The sequence below is a fragment of the Bombina bombina genome, chromosome 2, assembly GCF_027579735.1.
Source record: "Bombina bombina isolate aBomBom1 chromosome 2, aBomBom1.pri, whole genome shotgun sequence".
In the NCBI taxonomy this organism is placed as follows: domain Eukaryota; kingdom Metazoa; phylum Chordata; class Amphibia; order Anura; family Bombinatoridae; genus Bombina; species Bombina bombina.
Window position 1 is genome coordinate 465,944,848 of NC_069500.1, and position 12,035 is coordinate 465,956,882.

Sequence of the window (12,035 nt, forward strand, 5' to 3'; positions counted from 1 at the left end):
TATAAGAGAAAGAAGCACAGAGGCGCCAACATGGCCTAGTAACGTCACGGCAGTCAGATACAAAACATCAGCAGGATAGGAAATATACTCACAAGCGTAGCGCACCCAAATGGTGCTAATGTTGCAGCCTGGAACATCAAACAGTGGTCCAGCTCACTGGTGTCTCCAGCCAGATAGAGATGATCCTTGGCGAGGACCTATCCTATGATGCCTATAAGGGCAAAAAAGGCACACACATAGCCCAGTAACGTTTGTACACCAGATAAAAAAGGATTCAAGGTTGTACTTACAGGAAACAAAGCACCACCAGGTGCAATATCAGCAGTACTGGGACCTCTCAGCCGCCCAGTGGACTGTGGAATCCAATTTCCAGGATGCAGAAAATCACCACTTTGGAAGATAGAACTAGCACACACACTCTGCCCCAAACAGGAGCAGAATAATTGTGATAAAGCAAGTGTATATTTAAAACTTTTATTTTAAAAACAGCGACATGTTTCTCAGCCACCACAGGCTGTTTCCTCAGGCTATGTTAAAATGTTAACAACACTTGCTTTATAAAGACAATAGAACACATAAAACTAAATCTTATAGGCTAATTAATTTCTAAAGTGTGAACACCTGTTGCACAGGTCAGCAGTTGGTAGGCATGGAAACCCCTATATACAAAGCTCTCATATGTAACACAAACCATTATGAGCAAATCCCAAATAAGAATAGATATCTCTGTATTAACCTCCATACCATTGCCATACCCAAAATAGACAATAGCAATAACCTTGTAACCCTTCAAATTAAGAAAAAAATAAAAAATGGAAAACAGTAATATAACAATCACAATAAAAACATTTGTTATACACCTCAAAATAAAATAATCACAATATGTACAACAATATAATATACCCACATAAAAAACATAAGCAGGATACATGTATTTTAATAGTCTCTATTCTACATATAATCACATAATATGCCTGAACACATGTATGTTTTATATCACAATAGATCTATATTTTTCCTTTAGTATTATAGACCTTAATTGGTATTATATCTACATTGTACCCTCCTTTAAAGTGTGACATTTATTTCTCTGCCCTAACAAAAAAGCTCTCATATGTAACACAAACCATTTTGAGCAAATCTCAAATAAGAATAACCTATAACAAGTAATTAATACTAGATGTGTCAACATGACTATATAAATACATTTACTAAGAGGGAATCTCAAAAAAAAAAAAAAAAAAAAAATATATATATATAAAAAAAAAAAATGACACAATGACTAACTAATGTTAAACCCTATCTGTGATATCATATATGCAAAATGTATGTACCTATATTTAATATAAATGTACTAGCAAGATATTTATAATATATAATAAAAATGATAAGCCAAGAATAAAGTGTGGAATGTAATCAAAACCTAAAGCTATATCTAAATGACGTGCAGAAAGTATATATATAAATATGTGTAATCATTGGTCCAACATTAAGATACCCTTGTATCCTATAAATAAGTCATCTGATCATGGTAATCTTGTAAGTAATAATAATATTAAAGTGCTATACTGCTAATGTAAGTAGAAAAAAAAAAAATTGTTACACATGGCGAAATACTAAACAACCACTGTGTAGGATAATGCAAAAACAATCAGCAACCCCTATCTATGTGTGATGTGATATTGGTGTGAAAAAGTGTCAATGTAAACTAGCCTAATAAAGGCCAAAAAAAAAAATACAGAATGACTAACTAATGTTAAACCCTATCTGTGATATCATATATGCAAAATGTATGTACCTATATTTAATATAAATGTACTAACAAAATATTTGTAATATATAATAAAAATGATAAGCCAAGAATAAAGTGTGGAATGTAATCAAAACCTAAAGCTATATCTAAATGACGTGCAGAAGTATATATATAAATATGTGTAATCATTGGTCCAACATAAAGATACCCTTGTATCCTATAAATAAGTCATCTGATCATGGTAATCTTATAAGTAATAATAATATTAAAGTGCTATACCGCTAATGTAAAAAAAAAAAAAAAAAAAATTGTTACACATGGCGAAATACTAAACAACCACTGTGTAGGATAATGCAAAAACAATCAGCAACCCCTATCTATGTGTGATGTGATATTGGTGTGAAAAAGTGTCGATGTGACCTAGCCTTATAGAGGCCAAAAAAAATAAATATATTGGTATTCAGAATGCTGCCATATCAAGGTTCTCATTGAGCCCATCTGGTTGGAGAGTACCTAATCTTTTAATCCAAAATGTCTCTCTTCTCCTAAGGGTCATTAGAGCATTGGGACAAGATTTTGAAATCATTTCAATAGGTGTTATTTTGATAGGGTTCTTATCTTTTTTGTGATGAGATAAACAATTTCTGGAGACGCTGTGAGATTTGGCTTTTTTCTTAATGTTATAGGAGTGCTCTCCCCATCGTTTTTTTACCTTTCTGCAGGTGCGGCCTACATACTGGGCTCCACATTTACAGTCAAGGAGATATATCACAAAAGAAGTTTCACATGTCATGTGACTCTTAATTTTAAAAATTTCACCCGTATTCGAGGATCTAAAACTAGAAGTCCTATGACAAATATTGCTGCACATGCCACAGCGTTTCCTATAACATTTGGAGACTATATTCTTTTTAATTAAAGACCCAACATTAAAGATGTTGGAGCCTACATTGTTGTTTACAATGAATTTGTTTCTTACAATCTTACTGGGTGCTAGAACGGTCTTGAGCGTAGGTGCTCTTCTATATACAACTTTTTGTTTGGTCCCTATAATATTCCTCAGAGTGGAATCATCAGTGAGGATAGACCAGTGTTTATTAAGAATTTTATTAATTGCCATATGGTTTGAATTATATCTAGTGATAAATAACGGGGGATTTATTTCTTTGAAGCCTATTTGATCTTTAGATTTTTTGTTTTTATTAATTTTAAAATAACTTGATCTATCCTCCTCCCTAACCCTATTGATCTCATGATTTATCAGATCTACCGGGTAGCCCTTTTCTAGGAATCTGTCTCCAATAACCCTTGCTTGGATATCATAGTCCTCTATTTGGGAACAATTCCTCCTTATTCTTCTAAATTGCCCATATGGGACATTTAGCTTCCAGCTCTTAGTGATTGTTTTCATAATGCAGAAAGCTGTTGCAGTCAACAGTCTTAAAAAAGGTTTTAGACCCCACTTTATTTTTTTTATTTTTTATTTTTTTTGAGATTCCCTCTTAGTAAATGTATTTATATAGTCATGTTGACACATCTAGTATTAATTACTTGTTATAGGTTATTCTTATTTGAGATTTGCTCAAAATGGTTTGTGTTACATATGAGAGCTTTTTTGTTAGGGCAGAGAAATAAATGTCACACTTTAAAGGAGGGTACAATGTAGATATAATACCAATTAAGGTCTATAATACTAAAGGAAAAATATAGATCTATTGTGATATAAAACATACATGTGTTCAGGCATATTATGTGATTATATGTAGAATAGAGACTATTAAAATACATGTATCCTGCTTATGTTTTTTATGTGGGTATATTATATTGTTGTACATATTGTGATTATTTTTTTTTTTCCATGTCATTTTTTATTAAGAATCCATAATACAAAGAGATCAGCACAATATGCATACAGAATTATACAAAAATAACAATCATCTGGTCAATGCTGCAGGGGAAGACAGGGCCACCCTGTGTTAGGGAGTTTCAATAGTAAAAGTCATGTGTCTAGGATTCTCATTTTAACCTTTTTCTTCTTCTTAACAAAAATAAAAACAAACAATATAAATCTAATAATAACAACAACTGCCGCGGTGTCTTGATGCCTATTTCAATACGTATTCAGCTCCAACTTAAAAACTAAGCATGAACTGTATTCCTAAGTAAACCTTCTCAGTGTGAGTAACATTCCTATATCTCTAGTCGTTGTCAAGTGGTGCATGCTGAGACTTTATATTTTTAACATAATTTTCCCAAGTCACTTGTAATTCAATGAATTGTTCTCGCCTATCATGTAGATAAGAGCCATACTCTTCTAATTCAATCAGATCCGCGACCTTGCTACGCCACAGGGACAGGGAAGGAATCTCTGGTGATCTCCAGTTCTGTGCTATAAGGACCTTCAAACTGTTTATCATAATTTTTAGGAGTGGCTTAAAGTGGGGTTGGGGTAGTTTGACTGGCTTGTTTAATAGCCATACTAGGGGGTCCAGCGGGAGAACAGAATGAAAGATGTATTCTATTTCATTAATTATGGATCGCCACAGCATATTTATCTGGGAGCACCACCACCACATGTGGCTCAAACCACTACCTACATGGCCACATCGCCAGCAATGATTGGGGGATTGGGGGAAAAGCTTGTGAATCCTTTTGGGTGTCAGATACCAGCCATGTAATATTTTATAATTTAGCTCCTTAATAGACGCTGATGTGGAGGCAGATTTGGTGTTGTGGAAGATGCTTGTCGCTGTCTGTGGAGTAATAACTATCCCTAGCTCCCTCTCCCACATCTCAATAGAGCGAGGAAGGTTGCCAGGTGGCAACTGGGTGAGGATATTGTAAATATGTGAAAGGCTATGTTTAACTGGCGGTGTGGCAGTGTATACTTTCTCAATGTTAGTCAATGATCGTGTCATGTTTAAGAAGTGTTGATGTGTCGTGATATAATGATGCGTCCGTCTGTATGTAAACCAATTTTCAGCCCATCCATAGCCGGCGTCCACTAGCTGTTCCTGGGATCTTATTTGGTCATTACTAGTAAGGGACATAAGCAAAACTTCTTCGTCCCTAATCTGTGTTTCCGTGTTCCTGACTAAGGATAATAAAGAGAACTCGTTATTGTGAACAATTGATGTCAATGGGCCTGGACAGGAGGACAAATATGGGTTAGTCTTATTAGTAGAATCCCAAATTCTTAGTGTTTCTTGTGTAATTGGGTTACTAATTTGTTTGCAAAGTAAGTGAAACTTGGGGTTCCAGCAGATAGAGGGAAGGTTAAAGCCCACATTTAGGTTCTCTTCTAGAGAGATCCATCTCTTATGGCCCCTGTGAATCCTCCAGTCTAATATTCTTTGGAGAAATATGGACCTTCGGTAGGAGTCGATATCTGGGACTCCCAGTCCCCCTTGGGTTATTGGACATAACATTGTGTTTTTATTTATCCTAGGAGGGCGTCTGTTCCAAATGAACGAGCTAAACAGCTGTTGTATCTGTGAAATGTATGTGCCAGGTAATTGAATAGGGAGAGTCTGCATAATATATAACAGTCGTGGGAAAATGTTCATTTTAATTGTATTAATCCTCCCCAGCCAGGACAAAGGTTTCCTGGTCCAAGAAGAGAGGTCTCGCATCAGGGCGTTTTTAATGGTGACATAATTTAATTTGAACAACGTTTCAAAGTTATCTGCCAAATGAATCCCCAGATATTTTAGGGAGTCTTTCTTCCATTTAAACGGGCATATTTTTGTAATAGCATCTTCCATATGAGGAGTAATGGCTACACCTAGCATCTCAGATTTATTTTGGTTAATTTTAAAATTAGAGAGGTCATGAAATACCGCTAGTTCTTCCAATAAGTAGGGTATTGACTCAACTGGCTCTGTTAGGGAAAAAAGGATGTCATCCGCGAATAGTGACAGCTTATATTCGTCTCCCCTTACCCTAATGCCTTGGATATTTTTTATTTAATCTAATCTTAGTCGCTAGGGTCTCGATGAGGCAAGTAAAAAGCAAGGGGGACAAAGGGCAACCTTGCCTGGTGCCATTTGTGATTTGGAGTGGGGGCGACAAGATGCCATTGAGAGCAATTTTGGCGTTGGGTTTGTTATATAGCGCGAATATTCTATGTATTGTTTTCCCACTAAGACCGAAGGCCTGCAGTGTTGCCTGTAGAAAAGGCCATCCGACTCTGTCGAAGGCCTTTTCGGCATCAGTAGAAATCCAGATTGAGGGGGTTTGGTTCGTTTTTGCATGCCATAGCAGGTGCAAATTGCGCACCGTGTTGTCTCTGGCCTCACGGTAGGGTACGAAGCCCACTTGGTCTTGGTGTATAAGGTCGGGTAGGATTAAATTTAGTCTATTGGCTATAAGCTTGGCGAAGATCTTAATATCTGAATTCAGAAGGGATATCGGTCTATAGTTCGGGATTGATATACTAGGTTTGTTTGGCTTCGGGATTAACGATATAGTGGCCTGTAGGGCCGAAGGGGGGAAGAGTTTATCTTGGTCTATGCTATGAAAGTATGCCAAAAGATGTGGTATCAAAAGGTCTTTAAAAGTTATATAGTAGGCATTACTAAACCCATCTGGTCCTGGGGATTTCCCAGCTTTCAGTGATTTAATCGCTAGCTTGATCTCTTCTGCTGAAAAAGGCGTGTCTAATTTAGTACTCTGCTCTTCACTAATTTTGGGTAGGTTTAGTTGTATCAAGTAGTCTTGTATGGCTACACTTGTTGGTGGAGGTATGTCTGTGGATAAATTGTATAGTGAATTGTAGTAGTGCCTAAAACTATCCGCTATGTCTTTTGATGTATGCCGTTCATTCCCCCCATCATCCCTGATGTGTAAAATGTACCTGTTAAGAGTTTTCCTCCTAAGCTGTCTGGCCAAAAGTTTACCTTGTTTGTTAGCCCCCTCATAATATGTTTTTTTAAGGAAAAGCGCTTTGCGCTTAGCCTCTTTCCCAAGATAACAATTAAGTTGCAATCGCTTATGTTCTAGGCTTTCAAGAAGGGAATGGTCTTTGGGGAACCTTTTGTGTATATCTTGAAGTTTAGTTAAGTCTGCGAGTAAGGAAGCTAAGTATTGTTGCTGTTGTTTCAGTTTGGATGCTTTCAAAGCAATCAGCTCGCCCCTAAGTACGCATTTATGAGCATTCCAAATATGTTGCTGACACACATCAGGTGTGTTGTTTATTTTAAAGTAGTCTTCTATAGACTTGGTGAGCTGGATGTGTATCAGTGGATCCTTTAGGAGGGACTCATCCAGCCTCCAGGATCTTGAGTGGGGGACATGGGCAGGGAAATCAAATGTACAGCTAATCATGGCATGGTCTGACCACGTTATGGGATAGATGTCTGAGTTTCGGGCATACGCTAGGCTGGTTACGTCTGTCAACAGGTAATCTATTCTAGAATAGCTTTGGTGTGGGTGAGAATAAAAAGTGTAATCTTTAGTAGTTGGGTGGTGGAGTCGCCAGACATCATGGACGGCTAGGGTAGATAGTTTGGATTTGATTGATTTCAAGGTCCCGCTGGGAACCGATGACTTTCCAGTAGAACAATCCACAGCTGGATCCAAGGCAACATTAAAATCACCGCCCAAAACCAGGGCACCCCTGGGGCCCTCCAGGAGCCTATTGCAAAGCTGATGGAAGAAACCGGGGTCACCCATACCAGGGGCATAGATATTAGCTAAGGTTATATGTTTATGGTTCCACCTCCCTGAGATTATTAGATATCTTCCCATTTTATCTTTATTAATCGATGTCACCTGGAATGGGACGTCCTTACCAATCATTATGCAAACACCATTACGTTTAGAACTATCTGAGGAAAAATGGGCAGTGCCAAATTTCTTAAAGGAGGCACGGGGTTCCCTCCCTTTTTTGAAATGGGTCTCCTGTAGCATTACAATGTCGCAGCTAAGCCTTTTATAATCTCTAAAGGCAATGGATCTTTTTTGTGGGATATTAAACCCCTTGACGTTATGTGAGAGTATTTTTAAGTTAGACCTATCCTTCATCATTAATGCAGAATGGTAAAAATGAAATTACGGATACCATATACAGTTCAGCTTTGTAGATCATGACAATTATGAGCAACAACAACAGATAAAAGGCATGAGGCAGCACACATACGGCAGGAAGGATCATAGCAGCATAAAATAAACAAAAATTATAAACAAATCTAACAAAAAGTGTATTTCTAGAACTATACACCTTGACTGGGGAGTACCTGTAATTGCATAATGCTCTTGGTGACTGTACATAAGTTATTTAGAGGTTTCTGGAAGGGACCTGCAGGAGGAGAAGGGGAGCGGGGGGGATGAGGAGAGTAAAGGGGATGGAGTGAGGAAAGAGAGAAAAAAAAAAAAAAAGGGGGGGAGGAGGCACGGGTAAGACTGGGGGACATCAGACAAATGATAATCAAACAGTACCACTCTCTCAATTAACTAGTGCTTCATAATAACATCAGCTTTTATCATATTTGCATACTTTGCATGGGTTAGACCTTGAAAAGTCCAGTGTCTGTAATACTAGCTCTGCCAGTCCAAGAGAGAGCAGAGAACCTGGTAACATATCATAACTAGATAACAATAATAACATTTTATCAACTAGGCCAACTGTGGCTCGTCAGCTTTCCATTTCTTACCCAATACCCAGGATCTGGAACAGTCCAAGGAAAATAAGGCTAGGGATGCCACCCCAGTGGGAACATAGTTCTCCAGTGGTCAAGATTCTACATCCAAACCAAGATAGTTAAGTGAGGTGAACGTTAGAGTTCTGGTGGGCTTGGAGGGTCCAAGGGAGGAGCATCTGTTTTCCTTCTTTTTGAGTGGACCTTGTTCCACTGATGCCGTTGCTCCCTGGGTGGATCTCGTGTGGTATCCGGGTGTTTTGTTGATGTCCCCAAAATGTTGTCAGCTGGAGGTTCAATGTTAATGTTCAGCTTCCTTGTCACAGTATCCAGGTCCTGGAAAGTCTTGTAAATGATCTGCGAGCCGTTGTGGTTTATGATCAGGCTGAAGGGATAGCCCCAACGATATCTAATGTCATGCTCTTGTAGGGCTTTAGTGAGGAATCTAACCTCCTTCCTCCTCTGTATGGTCTGCGGACAAAGGTCTTGGAATATTTGTAGGGTATGATCTTTAAATGATATGGATCTCCTTGATCTCGCCACCTGCCAAATTTCTTCTTTAGTTGTAAATCTTAGGAACCGCATAATCACATCTCTGGGTGGGGCAGGGGGTTTAGTAGGTGGTCTGAGTGCTCTGTGAATCCTTTCAATGTCGTCTTGTTGTAAAGGGGTTGATCTGGGGCGTAGGGATTGGAATAGCTCTTTGACATATGATTTTAACTGTTCTTGGGAGATCTCCTCAGGTATACCCCTGATCCTGAGGTTGTTCCTTCTCCCTCGATTATCTAGATCCTCTAATCTTTCTTGTAGAGACTGTACCATGGAGTCTTGTATGGATAGCTGTTGTGTATTTGTGCTGACTATGGAATTGAGCGCCTCCTGCCCCTCCTCTATATAGTCTATTCTGGAGCTCATGTCATTTAAGTCCTTTTTTAGCTCCCTCATCTCCCCTTTTATGAAGGATTTTAGCGATTCGAAATCTGATTTGGAGGGGAGATCTGCAATTTGTGATGGCAGGGCCAATAAGGACCTGTATTGTGAGGCTGAATATTCTATTTGTGTCTCAGGGTGAGACTGCTCTTGTGACTGGGAAGTCTCTGTGGAGTTAGGATCTGAGGGTTGAAAAAAGGTAGTCACAGATGGCGTGGACGCTGTTAATTTGGCGGCCTTATCTGGTTTAGGGCCCTTACGTTGTGACATCTTGTAAGCCTCTTAGAGGTGTAGGGCCTCTTAGGATTCTTCCTGACTCTAACAACCCGGTTGTATAGATATTAGATGTAAGGATCTTGTTCTGTGCAGTAAAGTATTCAGCCTTTTTAGGTATGTAAATTTTAAACGGCCGTATAATGTGCCGAGTGATGCCCTCTGTGTAGCAAGGTCTGAGTGACCTCCTTGAGGTATGAATATAAAATAATATGGCCCCTGTCTCAAAGCCACAATAGTTGGATATGCAGGCTAACTGTTATGTGTTTTAAGATAAATGTCCCCAGCCGCTATGGATATCGCCTGTGTCGCACTTGAAAACCCCAGCAAAAATTCAGGGCTGCTGCAAGGCCTGGTATGAGTTATAGACAAGTCTCTCTAACAGATATCGGATCAAAGATCTGCTTATATATTCATGCCCAACGGGCTCTTGCTCTGGAAGCAGGGTTAGATGCGGTCTCACCTCTGTGCCGCGGCGGGCTTTCTTCTGTGAATTCCAGGCCCCACGTGGGTGTTGCGAATGCAACGCAGCCAGGGCGCCGCCAGGTCTCCACGGCGATCCGCAGCGCCAGTCAGCTAGTCCCTCTGCGAGGGCTTTCAGATATGTATGTGGGTTTTTGGTGTAGCGAGTGTCCGGTTAAGCTCGGAAACAATGAGCCGTCTCTTAGATAGTCTCTCTGGTAAGTGAGGGCCGTTCCAAGATGGCGACTGGGCTTTAGTTAAGGATATGGGTTCCTTCGGTTTTAAGCAGGAATGAGGTGGGTAATGCGGTAGGAAAGGGGTCTGCTCCGCTCCGGGTCTCCTCTGCGTTGTTAGAAAGGTGTTTTATAATGATTCAAGGTCTCCACCATTTCGCCTCCAGTTAAATGAGCTGCAATTATAACGGAGCTTCACACAAAGACGGCCATGTCCCAGCACGGCTTGGCTCCGCCCCCACATATTGTGATTATTTTATTTTGAGGTGTATAACAAATGTTTTTATTGTGATTGTTATATAACTGCTTTCCATTTTTTATTTTTTTCTTAATTTGAAGGGTTACAAGGTTATTGCTATTGTCTATTTTGGGTATGGCAATGGTATGGAGGTTAATACAGAGATATCTATTCTTATTTGGGATTTGCTCATAATGGTTTGTGTTACATATGAGAGCTTTGTATATAGGGGTTTCCATGCCTACCAACTGCTGACCTGTGCAACAGGTGTTCACACTTTAGAAATTAATTAGCCTATCAGATTTAGTTTTATGTGTTCTATTGTCTTTATAAAGCAAGTGTTGTTAACATTTTAACATAGCCTGAGGAAACAGCCTGTGGTGGCTGAGAAACATGTTGCTGTTTTTAAAATAAAAGTTTTTAAATATACACTTGCTTTATCACAATTATTCTGCTCCTGTTTGGGGGCAGAGTGTGTGTGCTAGTTCTATCTTCCAAAGTGGTGATTTTCTGCATCCTGCAAATTGGATTCCACAGTCCACTGTGCGGCTGAGAGGTCCCAGTACTGCTGATATTGCACCTGGTGGTGCTTTGTTTCCTGTAAGTACAACCTTGAATCCTTTTTTATCTGGTGTACAAACGTTACTGGGCTATGTGTGTGCCTTTTTTGCCCTTATAGGCATCATAGGATAGGCCCTCGCCAAGGATCATCTCTATCTGGCTGGAGACACCAGTGCCCTTTGAAAATGACAGGGTGGTTCAGTGGTTCCGTCACCACAATAGACTGCCCTCTGGGCAGGCTTTCCCACTAGTATTAATATAACTGTGTTTGTTATGCAAAACTGGGGAAATGGTTATAAAGGGATTATCTATCTTTTTAAACAATAAAAATTCTGGTGTAGACTGTCCCTTTAATATTACAACTCCTGATACCATAAACACTTCTTCTATAAACCAAATACAGGATGTATTTTGCACCTTCTCATAATCTCAATGAAAAGACATTCCTGCTTGCGAGCAAATGTAACAAGGGTCTAATAAAAATATATTTAAAACTTAAAATATTGTCAGGGTACTAAATAAACTACAGATGTATCACATAATCTAATATTTCATTTGAGCTAATATCTAATTTAATATGAATTGGTCTCACTATAGCCCCAATCCCCCTTTTTCCTGATTACAGAACATCTGAGAACAAAGGAACTCACACCTGTAAAGTCTTAGAATGACACTCTCAAGTTTGAACGCCCATATACGGAGTTTCCTGCCCAAAATGTATAATAAAGGTTATCAGGTGGTGACCCCATGTGGAGATATACAGGCATGCTGTCTGTGATGACCTCTTTGGGACTGGTTAAAGCCCAGGAAGATAGAAATTAACACTTACTTGGCAATCAAATGTTAGATCACAAACAGCCCCTTGAAGAGTCTCAATAGTGTGTTAGAGACAAAATTCTGCACTATTTTCAGATAACAGAATTTCAAGATATTATGAGCTAACAGAC